General features: G+C 46.2%; 1 long non-coding RNA gene across 2 annotated transcripts in view; it reads left to right on the top strand.

The window, feature by feature from the left end:
- LOC148756486 (uncharacterized) overlaps nt 1–15657 on the top strand; it is a 37466-nt gene that overhangs the window by 2934 nt on the left and 18875 nt on the right. The window contains exons 2-3 of one of the 2 annotated variants that reach the window (XR_016018073.1): nt 4040–4199; nt 7622–8964. This is a non-coding gene — a long non-coding RNA (uncharacterized LOC148756486). Of the gene's footprint in view, nt 1–4039; nt 4200–7621; nt 8965–15657 lie in introns of those variants that run through there. The other variant, XR_016018074.1, reaches the window with a different exon arrangement.

Below are 15657 nucleotides of genomic sequence, written 5' to 3'. Positions count from 1 at the left end.
TGCTTTCTTTTTTGTTTTTTAATTATTGACTCCATTTCTTTACTAGGTACAGGCTCATTCAGGTTTTCTGCTTTTTTCCTATGTTAATTTTGGTAGTTTGTATCTTTTAAGAAATTGGTTCATTTCTTCTAGGTTATCAATTTTGTTTATAATATTCTTTTGTCATCTTTTTAATGTCCATGGGGGTCAATATTGATGACTCCTCTTTCATTTCTGATATTAGTACTTTTATTAGTATCCTTTTTACTTAGCCTGGCTGGAATTTTAGTATTTTTATTGATGTTTTCAAAGAACAAGCTTTGAGTTTCCTTTTTTTTTCCTATTTATTTCCTGTTTTCAGTTTCATTGGTTTCTGCTCTAATTTTTATTACTTTTTTTCTTCAGTTTGCTTTAGGCTTACATTGCCTTCCTTTCTCTAGATTCCTAAGGTGGAAACTTAGATTACTAATTGTAGATCTTTTTTTTTTGTAATATATGTATTCAATGCTATAAATTTCCCTCCAAGCACTGCTATTGCTGCATCAAACAAATTTTGATAATTTTATTTTCACTTTCATATTGTTAAAAATATTTAAAATTCTTTTCTTGAGAGTTCTTTGACCTATGTGTTATTTAGAAGTATGTTGTTTGATCTCCCAAAACTTTGGAATTTTCCAGTTATTTTTCTGTTATTGATTTCTAGTTTAATTCCATTGTGGTCTGAGAACCTACCTACAGAGGAACAGGGTTATATCCTGACATTGTGCATTTTATGTTGTAGAGGCTCTGGATTCTGTTATAGTCTCAAAATGTGTTCATTTTTTGTTTTATTAGGCAATTACCTTCAAACTCTACTCTTGGATGGCAGCCCAAATCTTAGTTCTGGTTTTTTTCCCCTCCTTAGCTGAAGTTGTTTCCATGCATGTGTGGTTCAGGGATCAGCCAGAGATTAGAACCGAGTTCCTATACAGGATCTGGGGTTCTCTCTCCCTGGGTCTCTCCTTTCTGACCCCGCCCCCACCCGCACCCTCTTCACTTTCCAGTTGATGTGGCTAATATGAATTTTGTCCTCTGGTTCTTCAGGCCAGAAAGACTGAGTGTTTTCTATCTGTGCTATGCTGACTGTAGCCTGCTCTCAAGATCAAAACCATAAAAAATGGGTGACTTCCCCTATGCTGTTCCCTTCTTTCAAGTGTTGGCTCCCATCTGGAGTCTACTTGCTTTTATTCACTCTCCAGTGCCTTGAGGTTCTCTCTCTCTCTCTCTCTCTCTCTCCCCCCACTTGTATTTTTTATCAGGTGTTATTATCTGTGGGAGGGTCAATTCAGTAAGATCTCACTTGGTTATCCTGGAAGAGAAGCCCCCAAAACCAAGGCATGGAGAAGTAACATCACCAGCTCATGGCCACCCAGCTAGCAAATTGAAAACCTGGCATTCAAACCAAGGCCTAACCAGCTCCAGCCCCTGTGTGTATTTTTTATTATACTGATCTGCTTTCTACTCCCTATTCACCAACCACGAGTCCCAGAGTTTCTTATTGTTTGGGTGACAATAGTGGAGAGCCCTCCAGAGTCTCTGACTTTCCCTTTGCATAAAATCCATCCAAATTACGCAATGGATTTTATGTATTGCTTTTTTTTTCGGCTTGTACATTTTCTGTCCTGAGAAAGGATGGTGATCAAAGCACACCAACTTTGAAGTTAGAGAGATCTGTGACCTTATCCTGCCTCTGACACACACGTGGCCTTGGGCAAGTCATTTCAGTTTCCTCATATGTAAAAGGTGGGGAAAACAATGGTATTGGCCTCAAAAGGTTGTGGTAAAGATTAAACGAGGTACTTCATGTAAAGGTCAAAGCACAGTGCCTGACATACAGTAAGACCTGCTGGGGTTTTTTCCTACCCTGAGATAGAGGTGGCCACCGTGGGATGCTAGATGAGGCATTTTCCCAAGAGAGAGGGCCTGAGCCCAGGACACTACTGAGAGGACACTGGTGACATCCCGGGTCCAGCAGGGCTTCTTCTGTGGCCTCAGCCTGAGTAGCACAGAGCCTAGAGTAGGGTGAACAGGTCCATGTTTGTGGGAAAAGACAGAATGTCCAGAATGATTCAGCTCCCACCTGAGACCCGTAGCGGAGCTGGGAGGTCAGGCCAGCTCCCCAGCTCTGCTTCCTAAATCAGTGGTATTTTCACTCTGGTGAAATGCCCATTCCCCTCACAGGCTCAGCCTCATGAGCAGGGCTGGGCAGGCGGCGCTCTCAGCCGGGCACACAGTGGGAGTGCTTTTCCCGGTCCATGAGGCCCACGAGGAGGGGCCTGTGAGCTCTGCCACAGTAGAAAAGGATGAGGAGGAGGCTTCCGTTTTATTCTTCTCTAGTTGGCTGGATCGATGTCTAGAAGAAACACAGAGAGGCAGGGAAGTCACTGAAGAAAGGAGGAGAGGAATGGAGGGTGGGAGTGGGGGTTGGTGAGTGGGAATGAGGAGGGAAGAAGAAAGTGAGTGGCTGCTGCTGGGATGGGGGTGGTTCTCGGTTCTGGTTTGGGCCTGGATGCTGGCCAGCAGGCAGCAGGCAGCAGGCAGCACAGCAGCTGCCAGCCAGTCTTGGGGAACTGGCACTGCATTGCGACAGGAAGAGAAAGCAGAGGAGGGTGCTGGGTGGGAGAGTGAGTCTCTGCCCGGCCATCCTTGCCTTGCCAAGGAAATGCCCGTGCATTGAGTACTGACCATCGTACACCCTTTTACCTGTCTCACTTACTTAACTTTCAAAAAAACTGCCTAGACAGCTTTAGGGTCTCTTTTTTATAGAGGGGGCTCATGAGGCTCAGAGAGGTTAAATGAGAAGCCTGAGGCCACCCAGCTTGTAGGTAGCAGAGCTGGGATACTCCTTGCCCTACACCAGCTGCCCCTAGCATCCCAGGCTGTGACTTGGCCAGATGTAGGGAGGGATGGGGACGACAGACCAAGACCTTTTCCGTCTTGTTTCTCTCCCACACCTGGCGGACTCTCCCTGAAAGCCAATCTCTCTCAACATTTATTCATCCATTCATGAATTCTTGAGCATTCTAAGTTGTGTGCTGGACCCTGGGGAGAAGACACTGAACAAACTAGATATAGTGCTCCCCTCCCAGAGCTGAAGGAGACTAGTGGGGTCCCCAAGGAGATTCAGTGATTCGGAGTAAATTTTAAATTCAGCCCCCTCACTCCCCCCCCTCTATCCCCTCCCTCCCCCCCGCACCCCCATACACACGTTTATCTGTCCTTCTGTTGTAATGAGAAACATTAACCTACTTTAGCCCTTAGCCTGGGACAAGCATGTCTCCCAGGCAACCCGGCCACGAGGGGGCGCTGTAAGAGTAGTGAGCAGGATTCCTTAGACTCTCTAGCCCCCTAGTAATGGCAGCTGTCCAGCTCTGTTCACCATGCCCCTTCAGAGATTTCTGGGCTCCCCAACTTAGCCTCATGCGGGCCTCTTGGGCCACCATTTTCTCCCCTCCTGCTCCAGCCCTATGGGGAGGACCTATCCATCTTCACAATGCCATGTCTTGATGTTGCCACAAAGCCACTTGGAGGCCGTGTCTCACCATAGTTGGCAAGAGGTCCTTGGATCAAGCCTGGCCCTCATCTCTCTGCTTCGGACATGTTTTCTCCTGTGAGCCTCCAGAGTTCCGCATGCAGACACACTCTCCCCTGTCCAGCCCTCCTCCTCACAGGCCCACGTTTTTGTGGTTACGCAGGTTCAAACTGGGGCTGCTGCTGCTCTTGATTCATCGACCAGCTCCAAATCAAGCAATTTAGGTGGAGAGTCCCCAGTTAGCTGCACCTGAAGCCAAGGCTCTCTTCTTCAGGTTGATCCCCTTTTCAATGGCAAACCCTGGGAAAAGCATGGGGAGCAAAGGATTCAGATCTTTTGGCTTTAGGTGGTCCGAAGATGGGTGTTTGGGGGAGGGAAAAGAAAGGCAGATACAGCAATTGCATACCAGGCACTGTGCTATAGGAGCTCCCCAAACATTCTCTCACTCCTTATAGTGACTCTGGTGAAACTCTCTTCCGTATTTTACAGGGTAAGAAACCGAGATTCAGAGAGGTTAAGTAACTTGTCCAAGGACACACTGCCTGGAAGCAGCAGACCTGGGATTCCAGCCCCTATACTCCTGAACCTTCACCATATTGCAGTTGCTTCTGGCCCTCCTACTTCCTTCCCTGGCGCTACAGACAGCACAGTGAGTGTCCTTCTGCCCTCCCTCACTCCTTGGACCCCTCAGCCCTCCCAGCCGTTGGCCATTGCTTCTCATTTTCTCCTCTACTCCCCAGCAGGCAGTCAGGGCCACCTTCCACCTTAGTGAAAGAGAAGCAGAGCACCTCAGGGCCACGAATAGGCCGGGACCCCAGAGCCCACATGACTCCAAAACAGAGTTATTGGGATAAATGACACGATCTTTCATTGAACCACGTTGCCCAAGCTACAGAGATGCTAGAGAGCCAGGGGAAGAGAAAGAAAACTAAAGAGATAGTTTGGAAAATGAAATGCTCTGATGGGCGCCAGTGGCCTCTGGGCTGCTCACGTGATAGGAGGCCAGATTTCTCATCATCCATTCAGCCCCAGCGGCTCTAAGCCTGGGTTATAAATAGCTGGGAATATAAATGTTGGGCAGAGAAAGCAGAGTCCAGCTTGCTCCTGGGCCGAGAAACATGCAGTGGGGGGGATGGGGAGGGGGGACAGTGGTTGTTCCAGAACCAGACTTGAGGTTTGCTGGAATGATCTGTTGTTTCTTCCAGCAACAGCTGTGAGGCAGATCTGGGTCCTGAGTTGCTCTGGAATGGAGGTCTCCACAGGATGCTGGGATTTATAGGCCCTGGGGGACCCAAAGGCGCCTAACTCCATCCTAGATGACCATGGACCCTTCCCTAGGATCACGATGTTCTGAGGTCTGTGGTGATGGGGGGAGGAAACTCACATGCATGGAGAACCTACATGTCATGATGCCATGACTGAAATAAAGGCATTAATAGTAACCACTTGAGTAGCTGCTATGTCAGGAAGCATTTAAGCTCTTCACATATAATGACAGAGTCCCAGAGAGCAGTTACCATGCTCTTGGCCTCACGTGAAAAGGTGTTGGTTTGGGTAGTAGATGGCCATCAGCTGTAACCGGTTAGCCATTAGCCACCATATAACTGCCATGGGTACGTTGGTTGGTTGGTTGGTTGGCAGAGAAGCAGACGGCGGATTGCGCATTGTGTGGAGTCGGCTTCCTGTATCTCCAACCCTGTCGCCAGAGAGACTATAATGGTATGAACGCCCTATCCATGGTTCCGTTGGTGTTCCTTTCTGGCCTCACCATATCCTGCGTTCTTCTGTGGGGAGCAGGACCCGAGACACTGCATGACAGATACAACGGTATTACTGTTTTATGATTGTTAACATCAACAGTAACACAATAACAATAACTACAATTTCTTGAGCCCCTTGTATGATCCAGGCACTGGCTTGGGCTTTACAGGTCATCATCCTCAGGCTGCCACTTGTGTACTTACGGCTGCTGTGTTCTCCTTTGTTAAAGGCTCTCATTTGTCTAGTTGAACTTAATCTTTACATCTACCTTATGAGGTAGGTATTCTTACCCCCCTTTTGCAGGTGAGGAAACCGAGGCACATAGAGATTAAATGGCTTGGCCAAAGTCACATAGCTCCTCAGTGGCAAGGAAATTTGAATTTGGGTCTCTGATTCCAAAGTCTTAGCTCTTCCAACCACACACCCTTTCCAATGGAACAGATGCTGAGAAATACTTGTTGGATGAATGAATAAATGAGGAAATGAATAAAGGAACATGTGTCTGTCAGAGGTAATGGGTGGAATTTCCAAGCTCTGAGAGGTTAAGCAGGTTGTTCAAGGTCACAGAGCCAGACAGCAGGAAAGTGGGTAAGGAGTCCTAGCTCTGGTCTCAGTGGCGGCTTCCCTCTCAAACCTTCTTGCTACTTGGAACAGAAGCAGCCTCTTTTTGGCCACTGTTTTGCCCTTACTCACACGGAGGATAGCAGTGGACTCATTTCCTACCCTTCAGGGAGCCTGGCAGGAGGCCCGGGATGGGCCTCGCCCCTCCCAAGGCCAGCAATCAGGGCAATTGGCCAGCCAGTCACAGGAGAGTCATTTTATTATCTCTCCCTTTTCTCCAGGTTCTTCCTGCTGGAGTTCCTGCTGGGTGGGTTGATGTCCTCTGGGTTCTCAAGACTGGCTGGGCATCACCTCCCCACCCAAGCCTCTGAGAAGTCTGCCACTGAAGTTCTGGGCAGTGCTGTGGATACAGCTTTGTAGTCTTGGGCAAACCAAAAGCCCTTCTCCAGGCCTCAGTTTTTATTTATCCCCAAATGGGGAGACTTGGCATGCTGGCCCTCTGGGTCTCACTCTGCTTCCTGGTTTCTTCCACGATGAACCTGCTGGGAACCATCTGCAGCTCTCCCAACCTCCCTCTGGCTTGGAAGGAGAGGGGGCAGGGAAGGTGTTGGGGCCTCCTGCCAGGCCCCCTGAGGGGTGGGAAATGAGTCGGCAAGGAAATTAGAATTTGCTGTTAATCCAAACATGAGTAAGGGCAAAACCGTTGCCAAAAAGAGGCTGCTTCTGCTCCAAGTAGCAGGATGGTTGGTGAGGGAAGCTGGCACTTCGATTAGAGCCAGGACTCCGTGCCACTCCGCTGCCCAGCTCCTGCGCCTGTACGACATCTTCATTTTGTGACCCTATTCTCCTCAAGAAACAGACCCCTCTTTCTCTTTTCTCTCAAACCCTTTCAAAGAATGTCTACACAGCCTGCCTGCCTTTCCTCATTTACCCTTTGACCTCTTGCAGTAGAGTTCCTGTCCTCTGTCTCAGGTTTAGTCTCCTGTGCAGGCTCTGTGGCACTTGACCTTTCTGCCCACGCCATCACTATGGTAACACCCCACCCTCCTGTCTTCCTCTGATCTCACTGGCCACATTCCCTCCATCCCTTCCCATTAACTTGCTCTTTTTTTTTCTTTTTTTCAGTTTCAGGTGTACAAAACAATATAATGATTAAACATTTACACCCCTCACAAAGTGACAACCCCCGCAAGTCTATTGTCCATCTGACCCCGTACAGAGCTATTACAATACCATTGGCTATATTCCCTATGCTGTACTTTTGATCTCATGACCATATATATATATATTTATTTGACATTCAATATTATTTTATGTTAGTTTCAGGTGTATAGTGCAGTGGCTAGACATTTATATAATCTATGACGTGATCTCCCAGGTAAGTCCAGTACCCATCTGACACCCTACATAGTCTTTACAACATTACTGACTGTATTCTCCGTACTATATTTCACATCCCCATGACTATTTTGTGACTCCAATTTGTACTTTCTAATCCTTTCGCCTTTCTCACCCATCCTCCAATACCCCTTCCCATCTAGGCACCATCAGTTTGTTCTCTGTATCTATGAGTCTATTTCTGTTTTATTTGTCCATGTATTCTGTTCTTTAGATTCCACATATTGAGTGAGATCATATGGCATTTGTCTTTCTCAGCTGACTTATTTCACTTCGAATTCACACTTAATACTAGTGTTCTCCAAGATGGTATTCTCAACTCTCTTTCCCCGCTTCTCATTCTCTCCCAAGGCTTAACCATGACGCCCAAGGCTCTGCGTTCAGACCAGATCTCTCTTCCGATGCCTGGACTGATGAAAATTCCCATCTCCCACATTTTCTCAGGTGGCCCACAGCCCCCCAGCCTCCATGTCACAGCCTGAACTCATCCTCGTCCTCCCCAAGCCTGATTGCTTTCTGAAGACACCATCATCATCATCCACCTGGTTGCTAAGGCGCAAACATAAGATGCATTCCGTCTTTCTCTGTCCCCCCATCGCTTCCCAGCCCCCTCACCCACTGTATTCTAATCTGTCTTCAGATCCTCTTCTGCTACCTAAATAGCCCTCTGCTCCAGCTTCTCTCCACCTCTTCAGTTCAGGCCCTTATTTCTTCTCACCACATCCTTTGTCCACATAGTGGTCTATGTGAGTGACCGCTCTAAACACAAATCGGATCCTGACACTCTCCTGCTCCAAACCCTGCATGGCTCCCCATGGCTTTCGGGCCTGGACATAGCATAGTACAAACTCCTTGGTCTGGCTGACTCTCCCCCTAGATAATCAGCAAGGTTTTAAAAAGAGTTTTATGGAAGTATAATTTATATATAATAAAATTAACTCATTTTATGTGAGAGTTTGATGAATTTTGGTAATTGTATACAGTTACAGTTACATTGTTATCATCCTAAATGTTTCCTTGAGCCTTTTGCTGTCAGTCTCCCACCTCCAGGCAACCATCGATTTGCGATTTGCGTTATGTCACTATTATTTTGTCTGTTCCAGAATTTCATACAAATGGAATCATACAGTTTGTGGTCTTTCATGTTTGACTTACTTCATTTAGCACAATGTTTTTGAGATTCGTACATGTTGCAAGTGTTAATATTTCATTCTTTTCATTGCTGAGTAGTATTCCTTTTTATGAATATACTACCATTTGTTTACTCATTCATTTATTGATGGACATTTGTGTTGTTTATAGTTTCTGGCTAATATGGATAATGATGCTATAAACATTACTGCATTAGTCTTTGTATGGACATGTTTTCATTTTTCTTGGGTAAATACCTAGGAGTGTAATTCGTGGGTTATGTGGTGAGTGTGTATTTAACTTGATAAGATACGGTTTTCCAAAGTGGCTAGGTATTCTGCCTTCCGACCCACAACACAGGAATGCTCCAGTTGCTCCACATCCTTTTCAATTTTTGATATTGTCAGTTGTTTTACACTTCAGCCATTCTAATGGGTGTTAGTGGTATTTCATTTCCTGATGACTACTGATGTTAAATGCCTTTTCATGTGCCTATTGGCCATTGCTAGGTCTTTTGTCAGTGCCTGTTAAAATCTTTTGCCCTTTAAAAAAAAAATTCTTGTTCTTTCTCCTTCTCCTCCCTCTCCCCTCCTCCTCCTTCTCCTCCCTTTTGTTTCATTTAAAAAATTGTAACAGTTTTTTTTTTATATATATGCTGGATATAGCTGTCTGTCAGATAATGTTTCGCGAGTATTTTCCCCAGTCTGTCAGCTTTGTGGGCTTTTAAACTGCAGCTTATGCTCTATTAATGAGTTATGAAATCAATTTAATGGGTCAGGACCAATATATATTTTTTGAGCAAAGTAAGATAGAATAATCACTTACAGGAGATACTGCACATTGTAAGGCAAAACATTGCTTCACACACTTTCAGTTGTGTGTGTGTGTGTTTGTGTGTGTGTGTCTGTGTGTGTGTAACACCAAGCCATGAATTAAGATATCTTACTTCCTATTGTCATAGATGTTTGAAAGCCTCTGTTGTAGCCCCACAGGTACTTAAACTATGTCGGTTTAATGACCAAAGAAGCAAATGAATGAGCAGGCCATAGCCTGGCAAGGTCTCCCAATCTGCTGGATTTCTCAGGATTTATGGCATTTTCAGCTTATTCAATAGTCCTCCCAGGGGCAGCAGCAGGACGGGGTTGGAACACTTTTTTTTTTTTTTTTAAAGATTTTATCGGGGAAGGGGAACAGGACTTTATTGGGGAACAGTGTGTACTGCCAGGACTTTTTTCCAAGTCAAGTTGTTGTCCTTTCAATCTTAGTTGTGGAGGGTACCGTTCAGCTTCAAGTTGTTGTCCTTTCAGTCTTAGTTGTGGAGGGCGCAGCTCAGCTCCAGGTCCAGTTGCCCTTGCTAGTTGCAGGGGGCACAGCCCACCATCCCTTGCGGGAGTCGAACCGGCAACCTTGTGGTTGAGAGGACGCGCTCCAACCAACTGAACCATCTGGGAGCTCAGCGGCAGCTCAGCTCAAGGTGCCGTGTTCAATCTTAGTTGCAGGGGGCGCTGCCCACCATCCCTTGCAGGACTCGAGGAGTTGAACTGGCAACCTTGTGGTTGAGAGCCCACTGGCCCATGTGGGAATCGAACCGGCAGCCTTCAGAGTTAGGAGCACAGAGCTCCAACCGCCTGAGCCACCAGGCCGGCCCCTGGAACACTTTTTATAGCCCACTTCCTTTCAGTAGAGATTCCATGTTGTCAGCTTTTCTTCAGGCAAGTCACTATTTTTCTAAGTGTGTACCTTGACACACAGATTCCTGGGATTCCAGTGTAACGGATTGTAAGAGAAGTCTAGATTGAGAAAGGATAACTTTCTCAATCTGACTTTATTGTAGGACTTCTCAGAGCCTTTAATATGCTAAATAGCATTGTGAATCTCTAAGAGGGTGACAGAACTGGCATCACTTCCCAAATTTATTTGGACACAAAACCTTCCCACAATCATAATAGCCAAAAAGTGGAAATAACTGTCCATCAGCTGATAAATAATCAAAATGTGGCATATCCAAACAATGGAATATTATTCATCCATTAAAAAAGAATGAAGTATTGACACATGCTACAACATGGTTGAACTTTGCAAACAACATTTGCAAAGTGTAAGCTAAGTGAAAGAAGCCAGACACAAAGTACCACGTATTATATGATTCCATTTATATGACATGTCCAGAATAGCCAAATCTGTAGGGACAAAAAGTAGAATAGTGGTTGCCTAAGGCTGGGGAGATGGGGAATTAGAGAGTGATAGCTGAAGGGAACAGAGTTTCTTTTAGAAATGATGAAAAGTTTCTAAAATCGACTGTGGTGATGGTTGCACAACTCTGTGAATATGCAAAATCCATTGATTGTATGCTTTAAATGTGTGGATAGTATGGTATGTAATTATAGCTCAACAAAGCTACAACACACACACACACACACACACACACACACACACACACACACACCTTTCTTCAAGGAACTTTTTGAAAGATTGGTGTTCTAAGGAATTTATTTGGGAAACAAAGATCTTAGCCAGGCCAGCTGGGTCCCCCTGGTGGCCTGGAGGACAAGGTTCACCTGTAGGTCTTCAACTTTCCCCAAAGAAGTGAAAATGTCTTTTCCTTTGCTAAGAGAGTCAGAGACAGAGTAAGTACGTGGCCTGCACAGTTACCTTTCCTCCTGAGGGGGCAGGGACAGAGCCAGGGCTGGGTAAGTGTGTGACATGTTTTTCTTCCCCTTTTTGACCCAGGCAGAGGATAGGCCCCTTGGTGTTCTACCAGCCTCACCTGGGAGCCGGCAGGCAATGCCATGTCGGTCCCATAGGCACCTTCTGGCCCGGCGGAGAAGCCAGCCCAAAATAGCACAGGCTGGGACACCAGTTGGGAAAGCAGATGGGAAAGTCTGGGGCTTGGGAAGGAGCAGATGTGGGTTTTGTTCCCAGTTCTGCTGCTTTTCTCTGTGACCTTGGGTGCAGCATTCAGTCTGGGGCTTGACTTTCCCATTATGAAAAAGAAGAAATTCATTTCTGCTCTTCTCCCTCAACAAGGCTCCTGGAGGAATCCAAGCCAAAGACTCTTAAGGTAGGAAGGGACTTTGGTGCTTGAATCTGCTCTCTACTCTTCCCACCAAGAGGAACGGCTTGAAGCCTGATGTCAGGGAGTTCACTACCTTTCATTTCACTGCTCAGTAGCTGTGGGTGTGGCTGAGAAGCCCTTCCTTATATTGGGTTGACTTCTTCAAGCTTCTCCCATTCATCTTCGTTCTCTCCTGAGGGCATCGTGGACCATGACTAAGGCCTCTGCCATCATGCCCAGGAAGGTCCACGTCATTGGGTCCTCTGACCTCCCTAGGTGCCAGGAGACCTCTCCCCACGCAGAGCAGCTTGCATATTTCTGTCCTGTTCAGGGCCAATGTTGTGCACCGTTCTAACTCTCAGCCTCCTGGCCTGTCCCTTATCTCCCTGGCCTGGGCCATCTGTCCCATCACCTCTCACACCTGCTGCTGTATGATGCCCTGGGCTACTCCCCTTCTCAGCTGCAACTTCAACTTGCTGCTCAGATGAACACTCTTCCTGACTACTGCCAGAAACTCTCAGCACCCACCGGACCCCGGGAGGCCCCGCCCAGCCTACTGAGCCTGTGGCTGGCAGTCCTGTGGGATTGTCTCAGCCTCTGCAGAGGGAGTCTGACAAATTGGAGAGCCCACCCCGACTCTTTGGCGATAGTAACCATGCCCATTTGCCTCTGTGTTCCCATTTAATGGTGAACCCCAAGTCCATCCACCTCCTCCAAACTGCTCACTTCTCCAGGAGTGCAGTGCCCTGAGCTGACAGCAGCCTTCAGCACAGCCTGACCAGGGCCAGGTAGGGCGGAGGGGCATTACCTGCCTCTCCTTCTAGAAGTCATCTTCTACTAATGCCCAGATACGTAAGGTCACATAGGGGGAAATCCCTTGGCATCGAGGAATGCCATCCTCCTTAGGTGGGTTGGTGTGCCCACGTGGCACCAGGGTCTCCCTTGTTCCGGGCCCTGATAGTTGTAAAGTCCTAGCAGAGAAAGTCCCCAAGATGGCTCCCTCTCTCACTGTGTGACATCACCAGGTCCTCCGCTTTGTTTTGCAGCCCCCCCACACCCTGTTCCCCCTGCCCCAGGCCTTCTTTTCCTTCTCTGTGGAAAGAGAAGTTAGGTTCTGCCACTGGCTCTTTAGGGCAGCCGGGTACCAGGCCATCCTCACCCTACACTGGACATCCCCGCTGGGTGAGGGTCTCAGCCCACCACAGTCCCTTGTCTGGCTAAGAAGCCACATCCCACACATGGCTGCTGTCTCAGTGAGTCACTGCACCACGGCATGTTTATTAGGAGCTCATTTTGCCAACTTTGGAACCACGGGAGCTGGCTAAGTTTAGAACAAGCCTTGAGCGTGAGGACGCCGTGTTCCTTCTCCTTCTGGCAAAACACGAGACTTGAGCTATTCTTTTCATCTTCATTCTCCCAGACAAGTCCTAAGCTTAATTTACCACTACATCTGCCTTCTCCCAACACAAACTCCTCTGTAATTAAGGGGAAACACCCCCAATCACCTAAAGGTTAGAAAACTTCAGATCACTGGACGGTTTTAAGGAATATTAACAAAGCCTCTGAAAAATAGGTTGCTTGTGTACTTAAAGCAGATGTCCTTAACTCAGTTTCTATGGATGGGTTTCAAGGGATGTAGGAACCCACTAAATTCTTGCGTGAATGTACTTTTCCTTGGGGAAAAGGTCCATAGCTTTTTTCAGATTGCCAAAGGGGTGTGGCTCCTGCTAAAAATGACAAATCTTAGGTTTAGAAAAAGATAACCACCTTGCACGTGCACTTCAGAATCCTCCCCCGCTTTGGGGTTTCCATTATGAGATGTTAGATGTCCTCTCGGGATCTGCACTGGAAGTGAAACCCCCAGAACCTGGGTCAGGCTGGGCACGCTGAAACAGTGCTTTCAGAGGAGAATCTCAAGTCCAGTGGAGGTGGAGAGAGAGGTCTGGAACGTTCGATCTGGAAGGCAGTGAAGTCATCAGAGGAAGTTGGGGAGTAGGTCAGATGGGTTAGGGCAAGTGGTTCAGGATTAGCAGGGTAATAAGAGGAAGTCAGAGACCAGCTGGGATGTGCTATCAGTTAAATCAGACACTGAGATGGGTCCAATATTAGCGCTTAAAGGGCCAAGCAGTGCTCGTCTGTCCACCCATCTTCATTTATTTCACTCACAGTGATTTGCCACTTTCCATCCTGGAGAACTTGAACTTTAGCCTTTATGGCATGTGTTTGTTCTCTGGTTGGCTGTCTTCAGTCACCTGAGCTCCTCCCTGCCCCTAGTCCCACCGCCCTAAACGCATATGTCCTGCAAGCATGGAGTACACAGCCTCGACATGAAAATTCACGTGAGTGTAGCTGAGATCATACATGGTTGGGAATGAATATCTGCTATCAAAAGAAAACGAGTGATGTGTTCAGGTGTCAAATACCTGTGACCTTGAGCTTATCTACATCACTACTGCGCCTTCCTCCTCCCTGGCAAAGTTAATAGAGAGTTGTACATATCCTGCCATAAGACTCCAGGGTGTAAAATTGGGGGAGGAAGAGAGTCTACCTGGCTGGTATCCATTAGTGGTCAACAAATTAGTCCCTGTGCTAACACCTTTGCCCTCCATGGTATAGTCTGGCCATTTAACTGATGGCTGCTGCCTGCATTAAGGGCCATTTGGGATCAAAAGACCCATACTCAGCACTGAGAGTTGCCTCTTGTAGGTGGTTCTTGGGAAAGTCACTAGACCATTCAGAACTTTATTTTCCTAACTTAAAAAACGGGGATGATTATAAATCCGTGCCTACACACCCTATAGAGAAGAGTTTGGGAGATAAAAAGAACTCACACTTATTGACTATGTACTGTGTGTCATCATTATCCTTTTTAAACTGTACAATCTCCAAAAAATCTCTCACGATTGCTGTGAAAGGCCGCTAAGTCTAAATACTCAGCAAATGTCTACTGAACGTTTTATTCTTGGTCCTGGGGACACAGTGGGGAACAAAACAGACAAAGTTCCTGCCTCATGGAGCTGACATTCTAGCAAAAGAGAGAGACAATAAGCAAAGCCATATGTACAATGCTAGGTGGTAATGAGAGTAATGAAGAAAAATAGAACTGAGGATGTAAAGGGGCAAGACAGACTCTGGGAGAAGACAATTCCAGGTAGAGACAACAGCAAGTGCAAAGGCCCTGAGAAGAGGACATGTGTGGCTTATTTGAGGAACAGCAAGTGGCCAGTGAGACTGAAGCAGAGGGACTCATGGGAGGAACAATGAGGGAAAAACTTGGTGAGAAAGTAGACATCCCCGTATGGATTTTGGATACTAGAACCACGAATATGAAAACGCACTGCTCTGGGTGATGAACACACAATGGGATTTATAGATGATGTAATACAGAATTGTACACCTGAAATCTATGTAATTTTACTAACAATTGTCACCCCAATAAATTTAATAAAAAAAAAAAAAGAAAAAAAAAAGAAAACGCACTGCAAATAGTTCAGCACTGTACCTAATAGATACACCTCTCCCTCCATCTGTCTTTCAGAACTTGGGAGTCTTTAAACAATTTTTAAAATTATATTCTTTTTGTATAGAGGTATACTTTACATACAGTAAAACATGACAGATTTTTAAAGTACCATCCAATGTAACCACCATGCAAATCAAGATATAGAACATTTCCACAACCCCCGAAAATTGCCTGATCCTCTTTTCCAGTCAATACCCCATTCCCCAGAAGTAATCATTGTTCTGATGTCTATAGTAATATATAGATTACTATAGTAATAGTAGTATTACTACTATTACTACTACTAATAGTGGTATATAGTAGATTAATTTTCTCTGTTGAACTTCACATAAGTGAAGTGAAATCATACATGTACTCTTATGGAAGACTCCTTTCCCTCAGCATAACGTGTTTTGGAGATGCATCCATGTTGTCACATAGACCTGTAATTCATTCTTCTTTATTGTTGAGTAGCATTCTACCTACCCAACGCTTGGAATAGTCAGTCTTTTTACTTTGAGTCATTCTCAAGGATACGAAGTCATAACTCATCATGTTGTTTGGACAAGTTGGGTAGACTGAGATGGTCTCACCAAGAGAGGGAAATGTAGGGACCTATGGTTAGGACACACAAAGGTCCAGTGACCGTGAAAATGGCCTCAGCTCTGGTCAGCCATCCCGCTATAGATCAGCCTTCCT

The sequence above is a fragment of the Rhinolophus sinicus genome, chromosome 12 (assembly GCF_057876585.1).
Source record: "Rhinolophus sinicus isolate RSI-liver-muscle chromosome 12, RSI-T2T, whole genome shotgun sequence".
Lineage (NCBI taxonomy): Eukaryota > Metazoa > Chordata > Mammalia > Chiroptera > Rhinolophidae > Rhinolophus > Rhinolophus sinicus.
This window is presented reverse-complemented; position numbering and strand designations above follow the sequence as displayed.